Source organism: Phoenix dactylifera, chromosome 5, assembly GCF_009389715.1.
Source record: "Phoenix dactylifera cultivar Barhee BC4 chromosome 5, palm_55x_up_171113_PBpolish2nd_filt_p, whole genome shotgun sequence".
NCBI lineage: Eukaryota > Viridiplantae > Streptophyta > Magnoliopsida > Arecales > Arecaceae > Phoenix > Phoenix dactylifera.
This window is the reverse complement of record NC_052396.1, coordinates 11,892,291-11,912,802: the sequence shown is the minus strand read 5'-3', so window position 1 is coordinate 11,912,802 and position 20,512 is coordinate 11,892,291.

The following is a 20,512-nucleotide window of genomic DNA, read 5'->3' as shown; positions in this document are numbered from 1 at the left end:
AATTTAATTAACTAAAATCTAAAATTCAATAATTAATAAATCCATCTGACAAATCAAGTTCAAGAGTCTTACAGCAATTAAACCTCAAAATAATAAACTTATAAAAAAGATTATAATACTATGTCGATATTGTCAAATCTTGCTTCCAATCTCGCTCTATAGCAGTACCTAATTAATTCTCTGAATGTGTAAGGAAAGAAGGGATAATGATTTAGACAGTCCTATAAGCAATGAACACTTTAATAGGATAAATCAAGTAATAATAATAGTTTTACCGAAAATAAGCATATAAAGGTCATCAATTCAAAAATAAAATCAGATATGTAGTAAGCATGCATGCGAATCAAATTTATTTATAAATCTAATTTCTTCCAAAACATCAAGTTCATCTCGTAATCCATAAACTATGACCACATTTATATACTATGGTTGGGTTATATAATGAGCTCAGAATAGTCAAAGTATCCATATATAAACCATACCGCTATGGTATCTATATGATAACGTACAATTCCTACTAGTAGGGTGTCGATATACCAGCACATAACCCTTACTGACAAGGTATCGATGTACTATCATATAATCTCTACTAGCAGGGTGTCGATGTACCAGCACACAAACCCTACTAGCAAGGTACTAATATATATTCAGGCTGTGAGTCCAAATCCATTTCGAATAGAAGCTTTTTTATTCAAAAATATGTGTCATGTTCCAAATCAAAAAATATACAAAACCATCCAATATAGAAATCAATCGATCATAATCTATAATAAGATCAATACCTTCGATCATGCATTAAATAATATTTCATCATAAGATATATTCAATAAATAAATACTATGTTTCAAGTTCATAAATCACAAATAATATGGCTCAAAATTTAATGGCATAAATATTATATAATTTACTGATAAATCTAGAAAAAATATTACATTACTTACCTTATGAGTAGAATCAACCGGCTGACAAATTCTCTCACTCTAAAAAAATCTCTCCTAGGGCCTAATATTCAAAATTTCTATCAGAAATTTAGCTATAATTATTTTAAAAATAAAATCTTAAGTCTCAACATCCTTACAGGGCTTACCAAGCGATAGTGCCCGACATCCCCGGTCGATCTAATTAAGGTAATTTCATCTAATCATAGTTGGACTTAGATATAAGTGTCTCAATGAAAATCAAGGATGACATAATCTAGCATGGTCTTACAAGGGATAAGGTGGAGGTTGGCACGCTGCGTGGAGGCTATGGGTCAGGATCTCTTTCACTAGGGTTGATTAAGGTCATGAGGGTCATTGATCAAAACTCTAGAGAGACAATAAAGAGAGAAAGAGAGAACAAAGTGTCTCTCTCTAATTGAGGAAGAGGAGGACCGTGGGTGGCTGGTAGTGGGAATGGGTGGTCAGAAGACCGATAGTTGGCCACCATGGATAGCGGCCAGCGGCAACAGATGACCGGCGGTGAAAAATCGAACAAAATTATCAAAGCAAGGCTTCTGTCCCATATCTTGAGATCCATGGCATCCCGGCGACTGGAACTCCGAACATGGCTATAAGCTGTCGTGAGGGACCGGACGAGGGCCTCGATGATGAGCATCGACGGCAAAAATGATCGAAAAAATGAGGGTTGGATGTTTGAAAATAGGGGAACATGGCACGATCTTTCTTAGCAAAAATCTGACGATAGACGGCCAGAATCGAAGCTCCAAGGATTGATAAAGAGGGAGAGGAGGGTCAGTCGAAGAACTTATGCCCTTAATGATGCTTAGGCCATGACGATCGTGACGATAGTTCGAGACAAAGCTCAGCAACCTTTGGCGAACTCCACATCTAGGCTAGGTTCTCTGATGGTGGATCAAAAGGCCGATGCATAGGCTGTTTAAATATGGCCAAAGGGAGGTGCCACAGTCCCTCTTAGCTTTGGACTTTGCTAGAGAAATAACAAAAGAGGACAACTCCCATCGGAAGTCTATCTCTCTTCAGGGGATGTTCAGATCTAATCATGCCCACAAAAGCATACTCAATCACCATTACAAATAAAGGTTGTGTACCTTTGTTGTTGATCAACTAATGAAAGAAAGGGGACCTAAGCCCTACTTTCACAATTCTTTTATATTCTTCTAAATTTCTTTGAGAGATTCGAGTTAAGCGGGTTAAGGACAATCTTTCTTCTCCTTGATTGGAGCAATGTGAACAGTTCATGGGAAGACTGTTATATCTTGGGAGAGAGCCACCAAGCAAACCATGCATATTATGGAGGGGAATGTTCCTTTAAAGGTAGTGCATTATGGTTTGCCTAGATTGGCAAGCTTTCTCCTCTTTCCCACATTCATCTTTCATTTTCCATCACATTGAAGCAACCACGCTCCTCTCCAAGAGATAGAAGGCCAAAAGTAAATGTTGCAATTTGGAGATTTTTGAAGTAGAACTAAAAAAATTACAAAGAAAAGAAGAATAATTAGGACAGGTTCAGCCAGGCAAAATCAAGAGTACAGGCTTCAGAGCACATCCAATGAGTCCATCTAATCGTTGGGCTATTAGATCGTCTTGCAGTAAAGCCAACAACAAAAGTGTTAAGCATCATACCAACAGGATTTGGTCCAGCTGCTTGGGTCCTAAGTTCCATCTTGCGTTCTGACATATTACTAATTTAACATTTAATAGAAAAAAATATAGATGCTGCATGCGTGAGTCTCAAAGAAATCATAAGTCCCGGTTATTTTGAATTGACAAGAAATGCAAATATGATGTTATTATTTCAACACAAGTTGGTAAGAAGAAATTTGTCGCATTCATTGATAATGGAGTAATTAGTTAATGATATTACACAACGACCCCTAGTTTAATTTTCAAGATGGGAGAAAAGAATAGATTTCTTTTTTCAAACTAATTATGCCTTACGTAATAAGACGACAAGTATACACGGATAATATATGTTAACTGGTGTAAGAGTGGTTGCAAGAATAATTTGACTAGCCTAATCCAGATGAGAAAGTTTAGGAGAGGCTTTGGTTTTGGTTCTTTATCTGTGTTGGAAACTAATCCGATTAGGAAAAAAAATGAATTTTTTCAACTCTCTTAACTCAAAGTTCTCGCAAATAAAAAATAAAAAAAAAGTATTTTTACATCTTTTTTCTTTCATTGATTAACATAAAACTGAAGTATATAATCTCTATTTATAATAGTGAGATCTATCCTTGCACAATTTTGATCAGATTTCTCTCCTAGTTTTAATAGTACTCACTTTCTAAATAGACATAACTAGTAAAATAAACTTAAAAAAGCTAAAATTTTATAAGAGGTAGATCTCGACTTCTTATCAACTATGTCTTTTGTTGCTCCACCAATTATTCTAGGATTAAGAGATACGCATGGTCAAAATCTTTACTAGAAAGAAAATTTTCAGTTTGGCCAACTCGTTTTAAGCCTAATCGATAGACGCGCAGCCCTTCTTAGGGGTGGCGCCTTATTGTAGAATTCAAAAAGTTATCCGATTTCAAAAAAAATGATCGTTTCAATTAGGCATTGTATGATCAAGTTATAGCTTCTGAAAATTTGGTTTTCCAATGTGATATATCTCGCTCTTAGACCCTGTCCATCTCTACCCATAGTAGTCGAAGTAATCCATATCAAGTCTAATAATCCTCTTAGATCATAAATGGATTTTTTTGTCAACTTATTTTATGGTTTTAGAGTTAATGCTCATGATTGTGTTTTGCTGCAATGCTAAAAGTTAGAGGGCGTAACACGAACGACATTTAGAGTCAGCCTACGAACCTTGGGAAGCCAGTCACCTTTTCCAATAAATATTCCTCAGCTCTTCTCCAGTGTTTTGAATTCAGAAGATCTTCCTAATACGCTTGCCAAGGTTCAATGATTTCTACCTCAAAGTAAAGAGAGTCATGTAATTTTCCCCGTTGGTCATACAAACTCCTACTCTAAACAAGGTGATCGCACATTTTAAAATTCTTGGCTATTGGAAGGTCCTCTAGTATATTGATTACAAGAAAGACTCTTGCCTAATGAGCTAATCATTGCCAAAATCGTCTATATCTATAGCCAAAAAATACTGCATGCAATTAAATTTCTCCCACAGATTTTTAATTTATATCAAGTAATGATTGCAAACTTCAAGCTTCAAATAGTTTCCGAAGGATACGCACCCTAAGCATATGATCACTTCCTACTTGCAAGAGTTAACGGAATGTGAAGGGGGAATAAATAAATAAAGGATTCAGAGCCAAAATTGTGGTCTTTCATTCAAATTATTTTATCAAAATATTTGACTTATAACCATATTTTTTTCAAAAGGAAAAGAAGTAATTTAAGTTAGTCAAAGGGAGGAAAAGTATCATAACTTGCCGTCTGCCCTGTAGGTCTTTAAGGGTTTTATGCTGATGGGTTGAACCAACATGTAAGGATTATGGATTATGATTTTTCCACATCATGAGCAATATCGATTATGATATTACCCAAAAAAATGGAGAAATTTTATGACCTTTCTCAAATTGGAAAAATTAGTGCAAAATCTTGGCGTAGACTTAGCTTGTAAATTACACAATTGAAACTAATGCCATCATATCCATTGGACAACCTCCTGAGCTTCCACTGAAACTGAAAACATATTTATCTATGTAAGCAAGGTTAAAAAGGTTGAGTATCCCATTTTATCCGCGAGGCATTTATTCGATATCAAAACTTAAATTTTTTTATCTGTTAATAGTAAGATAAATCAAGTATTATTCCAAATTGTATAGAAAGTTTGCTGCTACAATCTCAGGAGTCTAGCCGACTACATTGAGATACTATGATACAATTATTAAAGCTTACATCGTGCAAGATAATAATCAACAAAATATGCTGCAAGACAATTAGTTCTACAGTAAATTATATTTGGAAGCTTTCAATAAGGATTATGACTTTTTACTTCTCCTTAAGAAACAGGTCATGAAATAGTTAGAACTTCATTTCCAAAGCTTCCTTCATTGTAACAATGTGGCAATGTGATCAAACATATGAGTGGTGCTAAGCCTACACAAGCTTGGAGGCACTAACCATGTGTCGTTCAATATATCAGTCATGAGAAGGGACATATACAGAAAGAAGGGAAGCTATGGTTGTATAGAAACTGTTACATCTATGCATGATTGCTTGGAAGTCTGATCCCATTTGGGAAAGGAAGATTTTTTTCAACCCGCTTCTTTTTAAAAAAAAACTAGAAGAAGATGGAGGAATCTCGAAAGTAGAGCATTAAGTCTTTTTTTTCTTTCATTGATTTTCCACTTCTTAAACTGAGGTATATAGCCTCTATTTATAATACTAGTAAGGTCCTCCCTTTCACAATTTGGGTTGAATTCCTCTTCTAGTTCGAATAAGACTAGATATCCTAAAATAAATATGATTAATAAAAATATTCTAAAAAAAGCTAAGTTTTGAGAAGCTAGATCTCGACTTCTATATCAACTTTGCCTCATATCGTTTTGCCTCATTTTTCTCAGATAGAGAGAGCTACACTCGATCAAAATCTTATCCGAAAAATAAACTTTCAATTTGATCAATCCGTTTTGGAGCCTGCATGATGGAATTTCAGCTTGATTCAACCTCTTTAGAGATTAGCCCAAAGTTGTAGATCTTGAAAAGATACCTAATTTTATAAAAAAGATTATCTCAATCAAGCATCGTATAACTCAGTTATGGCCTCCCAAAGTTTGATATGTGGCTCGACTTTCCAATATAGTGGATTTCGTTTCTTAATCCTGTCTAGCCCTGCTCATAAGGGCCAAAATATTTCACATCGAGTCTAGTGATCTTCCTGAATATCTGTAGTAGCCAAAGTATTCCATATCGAGTCTAGTGATCCTCCTGAATATCTATAGTGGCCAAAATATTGCACATCGAGTTTGGTAATCCCGATATTACACTACAACAAATGTGAGTTTTGCCGACTGGGTTTTCCTAACGCTAGGAAAAAACGTCGGAAAAGTTTGGCTCAGCGCCAACCTTTGCCGACACTTTTACCGAGCATCGGTAAATCTCCAGAAACAACGACGTGCTAAAGCATCGTTAAAACATTTAGAAACGATGACGCTTAACAGCATCGTTAGAAAACATAAAACCCCCCAACCGCTCGTCCGGCCCTCTCTTCACATTTTCTATCGGTCGATGCCCTAGCTGCGTGCGCCGACTTCCCCGCTGCCATCGACCTCGCCCTCGTCTGAGGTAAGCCGCCTCCTTCTCCTCCTCCTCCTCCTCCTCCTCTTTGTTTTGTTCTTGTTTTTAACGCTCACTCGGCCCCCTCTCCTCATACTCTCTCGGTCGATGCCCTAGCTGCGCGCCGATATCAAACTGATCTCACCTCCATCTCTAGCCCCGATTGGTGATCGAAGATTCCGCTTCTCCGCCACCGTCGACCTCGCCGTCGTCTGAGGTAAGCCTCCTCCTCCTTCTTCTCTTCCTCCTCCTCCTCCTTCTCCTCTTTGTTTTCTTCTTGTCATTAACGCTTGCCTGGCCCCCTCTCCTCATCCTCTCTCGGTCGATGCCCTAGCTGCGTGCCGACATCTCACCTCCATCCCAAGCCCTAGCTACTCCGCCGCCGTTGACCTCGCCATCGTCTGAGGTAAGTGATCCCCATACTCTCTGTTAACATTTATTAATTGCATGATCCTCATACTCTCTGTTAACATGAAGATTAGTGTCTAACATTCCTTCTGTATATATACAATTTTACAAGAATATGCCTATTTAAATATATTCATGTCATTCATATATTTCCTATTTAAATATATATTTCATATATTAAGAATCATATACACCTGTTTAAAAATTTACTCTGACATCACTGCTTCTCATGTACCTATAGCTTCCATGTCCCAACACAAGTAGGAGAAAACAGAATGAAACTGAATGATTGAATCGCTTCATGCCATTTGCAGTAGAAAAAGGGTAGCAGCGATTCCTACGGAGCATGATTTGGAGTCCTTACCAATTAACTTCTAGTAGCATGAAAACTCCATCTTCCTAGAAAATTGAACGCCAAGAAAAGGGAAGGTTTTTGTTAGCTGCCATCCGTGAATTGAGCTGAATCAGGAACTTGGATCCACAAAACAATAGTACAATACTCATAGACTATCTCTAGAGATCATATAAATTTTAAGAGGAAAAGGGGAACTGTTGAAAATTGACTTCAACAAACAGAGTTCCAAAAAGAATTGAAATCACATGATGTTAAGCATGGTGATATCCGAGTTGAATGTGTCTCTATTTCTCGAAACAAAAAAACCCTGCATGTTTTCTTAAAGCTAGTATGACAATCATCTTATATATCAAGAATTTCAATTTAAATGTTATGTTGTTGTAGCTCAGGCACTTACCCATCGTCATAGCTAAAAGTCAAGGCACTCTAGACAAAAAAAAACACCAGAAGAAAATATTCATAGTAACTCTGACTTCAGCGATCTCTAATGACACAACTATTTTTTTTTCAAGGACTTCTTTCTTTACAAGGTATAAGCTCCAGCAATAGCTCTAGTTGGTCTACATTTTATTCCATTCTTGCCATTCTAATTGTTGCAACTTTACAAGCAAAAATCAAAAAAAAAAAAAATTACAGCAATTGCAAATGCATGTGTTCGAATAGAAAAGAAAAAATAGCTGCAAACAACTTTCATGATCTAGATTGGGGTTCGACCGATCTGGATCAAATTACTGAACAACATATGCTTCTCGGAATCTTATATTTTGTATTAATAACATTCGCCAAGATCTTTGCCAAGAGTTGATTCATGAGGCCTCGGGCTAAGAATTGGATTTATTATAGCACCCTTTCACTTTAATATGACTACTTTTAGCAGTACATGCAACAATAATGCAATGGATCAATATCACTTTTTTGTACCATGAGTTCGTATTGGTGATTCATACCCTAATTTTGTTTATTATTTTTTTATATTAGTTGTAGTTCAATCAGTATTTTAATAGAATGGACAAAAGTTGGATAAATAAGTCGAGATCCAGTGCCGAATATTTGAATGGAGTTTAGAATTTCGTTAAATTTGCTTTTGAGAAATCTGAAATGAATGGGAATATTTTTTGTCCATGTCAAAAATGTGTAAATTGTTTTGCTATCACTCCACAAACTGTTGAAGAACATTTGGTATAGAATGATTCTCTGAAGGGTTATACATAATGGATATTTCAAGGAGAGTCTAAATTGTCGTCTTCATCTAACCAACCCTTAATTATAGAACACACTGCTAGTATTGGATCTAGTAACACAGACAGAAATTCTGTTGTAGAAGATGATATGAGGGGCTTACTCAGAGATGCTCTTGAACATAATATTAGAAATTTAACAGATTTTAGTGGAGAGCAAAAAGGAGCTCCAATAGGTGATGAGCATACCGTTACTGAATCTATACATGTTGAGGAACCTATAGACTCTGAAGATAATACAACTCGGTATCATAACTTGCTGAAAGATTGTGATAAAGAACTATATCAGGGTTGTAAGAATTTTACAAAGATTTCTTTTATGGTGTATTTATTTTATTTGAAATATTTGAATGGATGGTCTGGAAAATCTTTTACTATGTTTCTTTAATTATTAAAAGATGTATTTCCAGAAGGTGTTATTTTGCCGTCAACTTCTTATAAAGCCAAAAAACTAGTAAAAGACTTGAATCTTGGATATGAGAAGATACACAGTTATCCAAATGACTGTATTTTATACCGTGGTGAACATATTAATGAAGATTTGTGCCGAATATGTGGATCTTTATGATGGAAAAAATAAAATGAAGATGAGCATGATTTGTCGAATGAAGTGGATGCTGCACGGTCTAAAAAAATTCTGGCTAAAGTTTTGAGGTATTTTCCTCTCATACATAAATTGAAAAGAATATATGCATTATCAAAGACGGCTTCCTTAATGAGATGGCATGATGAAGGACGTACAACGGATGGAATGTTAAGACATCCAGCGGATAGTTTAGCATGGAAAGCATTTGATGATAGGCATCACGAATTTGTTTCTGATGTTCGCAGTGTTAGACTGGGTTTGGTTACTGATGGATTTAATCCATTTCGAACGATGAGTTCTACATACAGCACTTGGCCAGTTGTTTTGGTTCCATATAATTTGCCACCATAGATGTGTATGAAACAGTCTTCACTCATTCTGTCAATGATTATTCTCGGTGATAAGAGCCCAGGTAATGATATAGATATTTTTTTGCAACCTTTAATAGATGAATTGAAAAAGTTATGGCAGGGTATTGATGCATTTGATGCTTTCATTGGCCGAACATTCAAATTACGTGCAGCTCTTATCTGGACAATCAATGATTTTTCTGCATATGTTAATTTATCCGGTTGGAGCACTAAGGGGCGTATTGCATGCCCTTCTTGTGGAGATTCAACTCAATTCATATTGGTTAAAACATGGAGGAAAATTCTGTTATATGGGTCATCGTCGATGGTTAGAAGCAAACTATCTATTTCGACATCAGAATAATCACTTTGATGGTACCATAGAGTTGCGATCTGCACCTATTCCACCAACTGGAACTGAAGTTCTTAAACAAACTCATGGCACTAACTATATACCCAGTAAGGCATCCAATAGTTCAAAGAAGCGGGGAAGGGGAGATGTTGGCAGCTCAATGACACAGGTTTTTGAGAATGCTGACAGCTTCGAGAATGATGACAGGTTTATATTGTTATAATGTATGTTTTATAATGTGTGTTTTATAATATGAATTGATACTTTTAAAAAAAATACAATTTTCGATGCTTTTAAGCGTCGATAAAAGACGTCGTGGCACACACCGGCACGCTTATGCCGACGCTTCAAACATTTACATTAGCGTTGGCAAATGCGGATCTCTCGACGCTTTAAAGCGTCGGCAATTTTCGACGCTTTAAAGCGTCGGAAAAAATCAGAAGAAAAACTGTAAGGAATTTGTCCATCGGGTTATTGCCGACACTTTATAAGCGTCGGCAAATCGCGATTTTTGCCGACGCTTTCGTCCTGCATCGGCAAAAAGATTTGCCACTCTAGTATCGCCGACGCTTTGGCGATGCTTCACGTTGCGTCAGCGGTACTTTAGCCGATGCTTATAAACGTCGCTAAAGGTCCCAAAAAGCGCCGGGATAGGTTGGTTTTCCTGTAGTGTTAGTAGTGGTCAAAGTGATCCATATTGAGTTTGGTGATCCTCTTGAATACTTGTAGTGGTCAAAGTAGTCCACATCGAGTCTAGTGGTCTTCTTGAATCAAAGTCCAGCAATTTTTTGAACTGTTGGGGTGAGGAGTTTTATTTGAGCCCATGCTGACATTTTGGATGGTGGGAGGTCCTATTGTTAAGATTCCTATACCTGCTAAACCGGTTGGCCTCCTTTGATTTCTTTTACACCATTTCAAATACTCAAAGAATATGCCACTATTTATTTAAGAAAAGAAATCAGTGCATGGTTGTTGACGCAATATCTCTTAACATAATGATATCATACAATGTGACTAGAAAAAAAAATAGTGGACCAAGATATATAGAAGCTCTCCGCTATCTATAGGAATGTTCCTATAACCGGTCAAGATGCTAAAACAAAATATAGAAGTAATAAGATTATGATATTATAAACTATAATGCATAAAATTTTTTGCATATTATATCCAACTAGACACATCCATTTTATTAATTTATTTAGTTATATCAGCTCTCGATACCATTATTAAAATAAATAAGAACTCTTCTTTAGAAAAACAATGATGAGAAACTCTAACAAACCCAAAATTGAAGAGGTACATTTTCTATGTTTATTCGTAGGAAAAAGAAATGAGAAGGCACTCACCATATATCCATTACAATTCTAATTATTTAGTCGTATACTAATTTGTCTTTCATGTAGTTGCTTTCGAAGGAGAGAGACATTTGCTTTCCTGCAATAAAAAAGGTTAGGCTTGTAGTTAACATGAGCATGCTTAGTTCAATTGGTAAGTCAACGGGTAATATTTCTGTTGATCTGACTTTGAATCTCACCATCACCCAATTATATCTGCGCCTTCTTCCTTCTTAGTTCTCAAAAAGTAAGGAGAAAAAAAAAGGCTTAGTAACACATAAAGATATGGGATCATATATTTATTGTATAACCAAATTTATATAAGTATTGAGTATCTAATTAATGAAATTACTTTTTTTATTTTTTAGTGAGAAATGGCCTTGACAATGAACCCTCTATTTTATAGACTATCTGTATTACTAAATATGACTTTTGAACTCTATAATATACATCCTGGATTCCATCAGTCATTTTTATCTCTATCTTTAATGCAATAAATAAACTCTTGTGGTAGAGCTAAGATTTCATGTATGATCTATAAATATCTTAAGAGAATTGGCTATCTTTAAAATACTCTTACATCCATAAACTCAAGTTTGCTAGCCAAAATTCCGTGTGAGATGGAATCTACAGTGTCTCTCAAGGTCTCCAGTGTAAGAGGAGAAAAGAAGTTATTGCAACTAATGTTTGAGTGCATGAGATGGATGTGATAAGAAGAAGATGGTTGTAATACTTTATTTGTATTTTTTAACGTAGCGGACACTGATTGTTATAATGCGTACAAGATGCTTATATAAGATGCATGGGCTTAGAAGAACGAACAATTTTAATATTTTGTTTCTTCTTTTTTTAAAAAAAAAAATCAGCTGACACTGTTTGATGCATTTCTATTTTCATACCGTATACTCTTCTTTTCTTTATTGCAAATAAAAGGGAATTAAGTGGGTGTATGATAACAACTCGATGGTGCCTCAACGGACAAAGGAGATCCACATTTGGAGCCTCAAGAAAAGTAAACAAATGTGATGTTTTATTGATTTTTGAACAGAGATATATTCATTTTTACGTAAGTTGGTCTATATTCCTAATTTTGTTTTAGCAATTTCATCCCTAATGAAGTGTCTGGTAGTCTGAAATCTATACCACTGTTTTGTCAAAAAGAAAAAAAAAATCTTACTCCTTCAATCTCCTGAAATCTCTACCTTAGGTGTTTGTCTTTTTCTTTTTTTCTATATATATTTATCTTCAATTCCACTTGTTGATGTTCCTCGATATACATTTCATGAAGTTTTCCTTCCTCTTTGTACAAAGAAGTTAAAAAAAAAAAAAAAAAAAACTCTGGAGCCCAATCCTGGAAATCTCTACTATATAAACATATGAATTTCAAAATTTTCAAAAAATACTCCTTCAGAGACTCTCTATATTTTTTATTCCAAAGATATCCTTTCATTTTTTTTAAATTTCTTATACAATTCTGATTGTATACAAATACAAAATAGAACTAAAATCCTAGTTTTACAAAATAAAGAAATTTTATTTAATTACAAGAATATTTATTTTGCCGTCAGATCATAGCAGAAAATCCTTTCCCTTTATTATTTCTAACTACCATTTTGTAAGAATAAATTAAAATTTAAAATTTAAAATTATATTTCAAATAAACAAATATATTATAGAGTGAAAAATTGAGAATAAATAAACTGGAAACGATTAGAAATGCCAGCTATAGATGGATAAGAAAATTTTGATTATAATATTTATGAAAGTCGATAAATATGAAAAGTACAAAAATTATAGATAAATGAGAATTTAATTATTTTTGATATTATATATGGTTTATATATACTACAACAAAATTTTATTTTTTATTTTTTTTCAAATATGCTTTGCATGTGCTGGAGTCCAAGTTGTTGGGTTAGCAGAAGATGGTGGACAGAAAATGCAGTGGAGTTGTGAGGTTAGAAAGAAAATTTGAGAGATTTTTGAATACTTTAACTGCTGCTCAAAGTATGTTTTTGATTATATTTTTTTTTTCTTGTACAAACTAATTTCAGCTTCTCATATTTATAGACCTAGACAAAATTTTTTAGATAGAATCTTTCTCATGATTCTTCATACTTGAAGACTAATCCATCATCTTCTAGGTTCTTCCACATGATTCTTCATGCTTCCAGAAAATTACAAATTATTTTTTCCAACACCCCCTCTTTGTAATTTTCAATTGTTTCTTGAAGTTCTCAAATTTTCCACTTGTGACAGCTTTAGTAAGAAAATCTGCTACATGAGAATTTGTGTTGATGAACTCCAAGCATATCTCTTCTTTGCATACTAAATCTCTTATAAAATGATGCCGAAGTTCAATATGCTTTGTCCGGGCATGAAACAGTGGATTCTTTGTCATTGCCATGGCCGACATGTTGTCACAATGAAATATCATTGGCTGTGATTGAACTTGATGTAAATTTGAGAGAATTCTTCTTATTCATACTGCTTCACAAGCAGTATCTTTAGCAGCTATGTATTCGGCTTCGGCTGACAATAATGCCACCATCTTTTTGCTTCTTTGAGCTCTAAGAAATTATCTTTGTACCAAGACAAAACAAATAGCCTGAAGTGCTTTTTTATCATCTAAGGAGCATGCCCAATCACTGTCAATGAATCCAATGAGCTTATTATCTTCTTCTTCCTCATATAAGATGCTATGTTTTTTTTGTTCCTTGAAGATATCTAAGCACCCTTTTTGCGGCAGCATAATGAAGTTTACTTGGCTCACTCATAAATCTCGAAATCATGCTTATCGGGTGCACAAGGTCGGGCTTTGTATTTGTGAGATAAATTAAGGAACCTATAAGACTTTTGAATGTTTTTGTGTCAACTTTTCAGCACCATCATTTTGCTGCAACTTTTCTTTCAATCCCATAGGAGTTGAAACTGGTTTGCACTTGTCCATTTGGAATTTTTTCAACAAATCTTCAAGATACTTTTCTTGAGAAATAAATATTTTTTCTTTGGATTGCTTGACTTGAATTCCAAAAAAGTACTTCATAAGGCCCAAATCAGTCATCTCAAATTCCTTTATCATCTTCTTCTTGAATTCTTCAACCATTTATATATTTGTGCTCATATAAATCAACTCATTAACATATAAGCAAAGGATGAGGAAATTTTTACCTTCAATCTTCGCTTCTTTGGAATCCATTTTGAATGGAGTATCCATCAATCTTGCTATTCCAAGCTCTCGGTGCTTGTTTCAATCCGTAGAGAGTCTTTTGAAGTTTGTATACTTTGTCTTCTTTCCGTTTTACTTCATAACCTTGTGGTTGCTTGACTTATACTTCTTCTTTAAGATCTCCATTGAGAAATGCTGATTTGACATCTAATTGGAAAACATTGATCTCCAATTGTGCAGCTAATGCAAGAATAGTTTGTATGGTTTCCATTCAGGCAACCGGGCCAAATGTTTCATTAAAATCTATTTCGGGTTGTTGTGAGTAGCCCTTAGCAACAAATCTTACTTTGTGCCTTTGAATAGAACCATCTTCCTTGAACTTTGTACTGTAAATCCACTTTAGGCCAATTATATCCTTTCCTTTTGGCAAGTCCACAAGCTTCCAAGTGTTGTTCTTCTCAATGGTTTCAATTTCTTCATCCATAGCTTTCCTCCATACTTCTTCTTTGCTGGCCTCTTCAACAGTTTAAGGGTTCACAAGAGAAGAAAGCAACATCACACGCTTCATTGATATCTCGTAGTGCCCGCATCTTCTTTGGTGGTGAAGTTGAACTTTCTTGGTTTGAAGATCTTGAAGATGGTGACGTTGGAGGAGTTAAAATAGGACTTGGTGGTGGAGCATGTTGAGATTCTTCTTGCCTTATCGATGGTTTCCAAAACTTAAATGTAAATGGTGCTTGAATGGGATTTTCTTCACCTTTCCATGATCACATCTCATCAAAAACAACGTCCCTTGAGACAACAAGATTGTTTGTTTTGGGATTAAAGAGACGATAGCCTTTGGACTCATCACTATATCCAATGAAAATAAGTTTCTCACCTATTGCATCAAACTTATCTTGATTTGAGTTGAGGTATGAGAATAAGCTATGCATTCAAAGACTTTGAAATGATCTACAATCGGTTTTCTTTGATTCCAAGCTTCAAATTGAGTTTTATTTCTTACCGCTTTACTGGGAGAGCGATTGAGAATGTAAATAGCCATGTTAATAGCTTCAGCCCAAAAATTTTTGGGTAGGTCTTTGCCTTTCATCATGCTCCTTGACATTTCTACAATTATGCAATTTTTTTTTGCGCTACTCCATTTTATTGTGGACTTCTTTTGATAGTGAGCTGCCTTTGAATGCCATTTTTCTTGCAATAATTCATGAATGGAGTATAAATACATTATCCTCCTTGGTTAGTCCGAAGAGTTTTGATTTGGTGACTACTTTGCTTTTCCACAAGTGTTTGAAAATGAAGGGCATTTCCCATACGTGTGGAGGACCAGCTAGGAGGGCCATCAGTCCAAAAAAGGTGCAGGTAGAGCCACAGAGTTCCATTTTGAGAGACCTTGTCAGGGGAGCTGCACCGCACAGGCAAAAGCGCATCATCTTTAAGCCTGTCAGGTATGGCAGCCAAGCTCCACCTTCTTCCCACTCCAGATCTCCTCTGGTAAGTCTTGGGGCAAGCAGAAAGCTTGGAAGTGCTACAAATGTCATCAAATTGGATACATAAGGAGAAATTGTCCTTTGCTGAAATCTGAGAAGGAAAAGAGCCTTGGATTTTTGATCAAGAAAATAGATCCACATCATCCTTGTGAAATCATCTACAAAAAGAATAAAGTACCTCTTGTTGTTGAGAGATAGAGTTCCTGAAGGATCCCAAATATCGGCATGATCCAACTCCAATGGTGCTTTGGCTCTCCTAGAGGTCTTGGAGAATGAAAGCCCATGCATCTTTCTATATATGCATCCTTTACAAACTTGATTTTTTTACTCTATTGTAGGAAGACCAATAACCATATTCTTTTGCTTGAGCAAATGAAGCCCTTTGTTGTTCAAGTGACCATATCTCAAGTGCCATAAGAAGGTCTTGTCTAGAGTCTCACTTTTGAAAGCAACTTTTTCAACTTATGGCATCAAGAGTGGAAACATTTTGTTTTGGGTCATCTCAATTATTGCCATAGTGAGATTATTTTTCTTGTCAAATATTTTGCATTTTTCATCTTCAAAGGTTTGTGAATAACCCTTTTGTAAGAGTTGTCCAACACTTAGGAGATTTTGTGCAAGATTTGGAACATAAAGAATATCTTTGATGAGTTTTTGCTTACCTCCATAAGTGTGGACTGAAATGACTCCCTTGCCAATGGCATTTGAAGCTTTCCATCTCTAAGTTTAACTTGAGAAGTGATGCTTTGATCAAGCTCTACAAACAAGTCACGATTTTCTGTCATATAGTTGCTACAACCACTATCCAAGTACCAAACTTGTTAGTTTTCTTGTTGAATACTCATGCAAGAGAAGAGTTGATCGGGTTCACCTTTTGTGAAGTTGGCTTCATCCTTCTTATTTTGAAACCAACAATCGCGTTGAGAATGATTGGAATTTTTGCACTTTTTGCACTTAGAGTAGCAATCATTTGTCTCATGATTAGATTTCTTGCAAATTCGGCAACCAACACTTAAGCTCTTAATTTTTTGTTGGATGCTTCTGTATCTTCCCTTAGCTTGACCATCTCCTTCATTTTGGTCGTGATATCCTTTGCTATTTTTGAAGGATGAGACTTCTGTCTTGGCTTTGCCGCCTTGAAGGTTAGCTTAGATTAGAATGCTTGCTCTAAGTGAGAACTTGAAGATGTATTAATTCTTTGCTCATGAGTTTGAAGAGAACACATGAGCTCATGCAAAGTATATTTGGAGAGGTCCTTGGATTCTTCAATAGCAGCCACAACATGATCAAATTTTGGAGGAAGGCTCCAAAGAACCTTTTGGACAATTTTTTTTGTCTTCAATGGTATCTCCACAACTTTGAATTTGATTAATAATTTCCGCAACTTTGGAAAAAAATTCTTGAGAACTTTCACTCTCCTTCATTGCCATATTTTCAAAATCCCTCCAAAGAGATTGTAGCTTCATGGAGATGACTCTATCATTTTCATGAAATTCATCTTTCAATATATCCCATGCTTGCTTTGCTTTGTTGGCACCAAATATCCTAGGATAAATGTCCTTGCTTACTCCTTGTTGGATAAGTCTTAGTGCACTTGCGTCTCTTTTCATATTTTCTTTATATTGCTTTTGTTGCTCTTCCATCCAAGTTGATGAGCTCCCTTCGGCAGGTGGTTCTTCATAAGGGTCTTCAATCCTCCCAAACATCTTGAGAGATGAAAATGGTCTTCATTTGGCTCTCCAATAGTCATAATGTCTCCTTCAAAAATAGAAACTTGATTAGGAGAGTATGAGAACATGGTTGGAATATGATTAGCCGCCATTAGAAGCTCTGATACTAAATTTGTTGGGTTGGCGGAAGATGGTGGACAAAAAATGCAGTAGAGTTGCGAAGTTAGAAAAAAAAACTTGAAAGATTTTTGAATACTTTAGCTACTGCTCAAAGTATGTTTTTGATTATATATAGATATATATTTATTTATTTATTTATTTTGCTCGTACAAACTGATTTCAGCTTCTCATATTTATAGACCTAGACAGAATTTTTAGAATTTTCTAGACAGAATCTTCCTCATGATTCTTCATACTTGAAGACTAATCCATCATCTTCTCGGTTTTTCTACATGATTCTTCATGCTTTCAGAAAATTACAAATTATTTTTTCCAACACAAGTTTAGAATGAAAATTTTGCAGCCACCATGATGTAGTGATCACCACGTCAAACCAAAACCCCATAGTATATGGCACCGACTATATAATTTGCACCTAACCAGTCATGCCATATTACATATGCTAGCATCACAATGCTTCACTTTATTATATAAACAAGCGTTGGGTCGACTCATGTATTCCAAGCATACTCATTTAGGAAATCTTTTCTTTTCGTACTCTGTCAGCATGCATGCAATTTAGCGGTTACATGGCAATTCGTCGTTGGGCACATTCAGTTTACTACAAGCTACGTAGTCCATCAAATCCTCATTGTACAATATAATAGCTTAGAGCTGAGCCAGAGATTGGGACTCTACCATAAAGTAGCTCATTGTCGGGAATAGTTTAGGGTGAATAGATTGTGATGGAATGGAAGCTGAGGTGATTAGAAATATTAGTAACTGCTTTGTGTTGTTGCCATTGGCTTAAAATGATAAGGTCAAGAGTGGTTGAACAGAAAGTATACCAATTCTGAAGTCATTTATGTGTTAATTTAAACCATTTCAAGAACTTCCTACCCAACAAGAACAGCAGCTACAAGAACGAAGGTCGGGTCGGACTCGAGCAATGAAACTACTAGCTTCAAAGTTTAAAATGGCAGCCATTATGATGTTTATGTTATAACGTACAACTGATCTAACAGTTGTTGGAGGGATTCATTATAAATTATATGACGAGAATTTAAATAATAATGACTGTCTAATCAGTGTTTTATTATAATGGCTTTGTATAATATAAGCGAAAACATTATTTAACATTATCAAGTCTAACTAAAATAATGTTTTGTTTTATATTCATTTTTTTTGTACCAATATGGAAAAACATTGTTTTTGAGATTTTTGCATATACACCCCTCAAAAATTACTTATGCATTTAGTCTTTAGAAAATAGATGGTACATATATACCCCTCAAAAACTCTAAAGTTTGAATGAATTCCCTTCCCATAATTTTACATATCTATATATCATTTTAACCATAAAGTGGCTAGAAACTTGACTTGGTTTTTCCGTTGACTATTATGCATCGTGTTGAAAATTACTTTTGTCCATAAAGGACTCGAGGGGATGTGGATTAAAGGAGACCCTCACGCAGTGATGAATTGGAGCTCTAGTTAGATGAAGTACAACTTGCTAATCCATGCCCTGGGAGATTGGAACATGCTTTCTTTCTTTATTAGGCACATTTTGAAGAGTATGTATGCAAAAAAAAATTATAAAAATAAAAAAATAAAAATTTTTGAAAGGATGTAGTAGATAAATAATATGGTACAATTTTACCTCTTATTTGATGTATGAAACCTAATCATGGAAATGTTTACAATTTTCAGATTCTATAGAAGCACATATACAATATCAGATTTCTGGAGGGGTATATATGCAAGTTTCGCGCCTGTGGAAGTATCTGCAGGTGCTCTTCACTTTCCTGTAATAAGCAAATAAGCTGTTTTGAAAGGTTTATATGCAAAAACTTTTACGTTTTTTGTTAAGTAAATGTTGATATGGGAAAGTGACACCAATGTTTTCCACTATTTATCATTTTTCCCATCCTTATGGAAAATAATGGACATTGAAACATTATTTTACTTCCAACTAATCTCATTCCTATCATATATATTTTGACAAATAACAATTGATATAACCTTTATACAGTCATCAAAGTTTTTGAAAGAAGAATAATACCATCACTGAATGCATGATATCTTTGGAAGTTGCACTTTATTAAATCTGAATGCTAAACCAATGCTGACATGAACTTGGCATAAAGAGCTCTACAATTGTTAACAAAAAAAGAAGAATAATAAGAACTCATTCAAGTTTTTGTCAGTTGATTGTCTGTTGAAATAAAATTTTAATATTTTATATTTTTCATAATTCAATAATTTAGAGATATTTTTTCATTAGAACTACCTGTTTGATACTCCTAGTCGAATCAGTCTCAAGCATCGCATGTGATGGCATGCTATCATTTATCATGTGATGGCAAAATGTCTAACCCTATCTTTTATTGTTTGATGTAGTCACTAACATCCATCTGGAACTCCTTCCCTTGAGTCACTTGCATTGTAATAGCTTAGTGCTAATCTCATAGTTTATCCACGGACTACTCTTTTCTGATTCAGATCTGTGAAGCCACGACAATGGCTAGGCTGTTAGAATTGACTGCAGCTATAGCTTGCAATTCCCTTAAATAAGAGATAAGTCCAACACTTTTAGTACTTAGGCCTGATTGTACCCTATTATCCTCCTGATTTCCCATTAAGTTATGCCTGCAGCCTTAGGCCATGGTTTAAAAGTTCAAGCCACTAGATATACAGGCCATGCCCTGGAGATGAACCAAATAGAAAAGTTAAATTAGCTATGCAATACCTAATAGTGATGAAATGGTGTAAATTTAATATTAGAGGGATCAATGAATATTGTGTCAAACAACCAAGACACAGAGTTCGGTGCGACGTCAATCCTGATATTTGGTCCATAGCCAAATATTTTGATTAGCTCCTTCAAGAAATCAGGTGGCCATGATACATGTCCTGCATCAGGAGAAACCTTATGACCATTCTCCAAACTAAAAATACAGTGAGGCCTCATCTTTTCTGAGGACTATGGAGATAGCTAACCATGGCCGTTGAATTTTTGTAGTTTGATCCATCTTTACAAGGATGCACTTCAAAATATGATCTACCTAATCCTAATTTTAAAATATTATAAGCATAACCAAAACTCTCTCCACCACAGAATTAATTTCAGAGTGGGCCTGCTGCCTTTTTGCTTAAACAATAGTGTAATTAATTAACTTCTAGTGTCGAGCC